Here is a 2,419-nt window from a genome sequence, read left to right on the forward strand (position 1 = left end):
AATAGAACCTAGATGCTCCCACAGTTTCCAGCCCTGCAGACCTGTCCTGATGTGCCCAGACATGTCTAAATCCCAAGCAGGATTATTTCTCCTTGTTACCCTAGAAAGATTGGTCTCTTCTGTCCACACAGACATTTATAAAATTGCATCCTCTTCTGCAAAATATTCTCCATCAGCATGTGATGGTTTGCTGTGGGCATGTACCCTGCCCCATCACCAGCTCCAAATGCTAAAAGCACAGCCATCTGGTTTATAGGAGAGGCTATCTATTCTACACCAACCCTAGACCCTCTGATAAATATAAAGAAGAAAGGAATCAAGGTCCCTTGTGTTATGTGACATTGGAGCTCTTCGGGGAAATGAAGCCCCTGGCACACTGGAGTCTGAGGACTCAAGTGCAGCAGGAAGGCCACTGTTACTTTCTCTCAAAGCAGGCAATACTCTCTTGAAGCAGAACCTACCTCCTCAGGTGAGAGGTGCCTCCCTTAGCTGGAGAGGAGCCAAGGACACAGGAGCAGAGAAACACCTGAGCAAGCAGGCTCGGGAAGTCTCCCAGTGTATTACAGGAAGATCATGGACTCTGCCCATCATATTTCACAATGACTGTCCACTGCCAGGGGCGGCTTCGTACTTCTGCCCACCTCAAACTGCTTTGGCTCCACAAACTTAGGTCCTCTCAGGCCTTCTTCCTTCACTTCCTTCTTCTTCACAGAGACTTCTTCACAATCACCCTGGAACCTTATTGTTCTCGGCTTCTCATGAACCAGATATGGATCTATGGTCACGGTCACCTAGACACCCGCCTGGCCTGGCTCTCTCAGTCAACCAGGTTTCTGACGTGGTTTCTCAGAATGTGGCTAGCTATGACCTCAATTCCCCTCCCCCTCTCCCCTTGACTCTAATTGATATAATTGATATCCTGCACAGCTGCAGCCAAGATCAATCGCTTCTCACCTCCTCACCCCCCTCCCTACACCCTGCCTTTAAAGTCTATAAGCAGCCTGAGAAAATAAAAATTTGTCAGCTTGATCAGACTCCTTGACCTCCTGTCCGCTCTTTGCGTCTCTTGTCCCCCATTCTCTCCCTAGGGGCCCGAGGGTCTCAGTTGATTGTCTGGCGGGCCCCGACAGACCACTCTTCCAAAACTCCACACAAGTTTAGCTGTTTCTTCGGGTCTTCATATTATTATGAAGTCTCTTGTGTCATATAAAAATATTAGCTAAAGTAATGCCTTTCTCTGATTGTTTCTCTAATAATCAGGAAGTCCTCAGCCATGAACCTTGGCTGGCCTGGACTCACTTTGTGTACACCAGGCTGGCCTGGAACTCACAGCGATCCACCTACCTCTGCCTCCTGAGTGCTAGCACTAAAGGCGTGCACCACCATGTCTGCCTTGAACCTTGCTATTCTTGAGGAAAGATATTTTTTTCCTCCCCCAACATAATCAAGAGAGAGGAAAAGAGATGATCAGTATTAAGTGGTTAGAGGCTGTGGCTATAATGCTCATGGGGAGAGAGCTTGTCTACCTAGAATGCACAAGCCCCAGATTCCATTCTCAGTAACATAAATGAGTAGAGGTGACAGGCCCCCAGGCCCCAGAATATCCCTGTCTGGTGGCACAGAGAAGGCATATCCGGACCATGGTCAGACATTTAGATGTTATCATAAGAGCAAAGAGACATCCCACACAAGGGTTTAAGGATAAGGAGAGTGTACAAGCAGGGGAGCCATTCTTCAGTACTAGTTTGGTTTTCTGCTGCTGTGATAGAACACTGACCCATGACCTGGGGAAGAAATGGTTTAGTGTGTCCTACAGATTAGAGTCTCAGGGAAGGAGCTCAAGGCTATAATCTGGAGGCAGGAACTGAAGCAGAAACCACAGAGGGTTTCATTGGCGTCCTCCTCGTGCCTCGCTCAGCCTGCTTTCTTATACAACTCAGGACCACTTGACCAGGGATGGAGCCACCCACAGTGGGCTGAACCTCCCTACATCAGGGAGGCAGAGGCAGGTGGATCTCTGTAAGTTTGAGGCCAGCTTGGTCTACAAAGTGAGTCCAAGATGGCCAAGGCTACACACAGAAACCGTTTCTCAAAAAACAAACAAACAAACAAACAAGAAAAAGAGAAGAAAGAAAGAAAAGAAAAGAAAAGAAATGCCCTTATACAATTGCCTTCTGTCTGTCAGGTAAAGGCAACCCCTGGGTAGAAGGAAGTAAGATTCCTTCTACCTAGATGACTCTATTTGGCGTCCAGTTGGCCAAAAATTAACCAGCACATGATGGGTTGGGCCCAAAGAGGTGGTTTCCTAGGCTTTTCATCACTCTGTGTTCATAGTCACTGAGTAGTGTCACCCCAAGAGATTGCTTGGGATGCCCTAAGTATAAGGAGCTGGAGTCCCAGGGGATTCTCCCCCATCTGT

Source organism: Acomys minous (assembly GCF_964271855.1).
Source record: "Acomys minous genome assembly, chromosome: 4".
Classification (NCBI taxonomy): Eukaryota; Metazoa; Chordata; class Mammalia; order Rodentia; family Muridae; genus Acomys; species Acomys minous.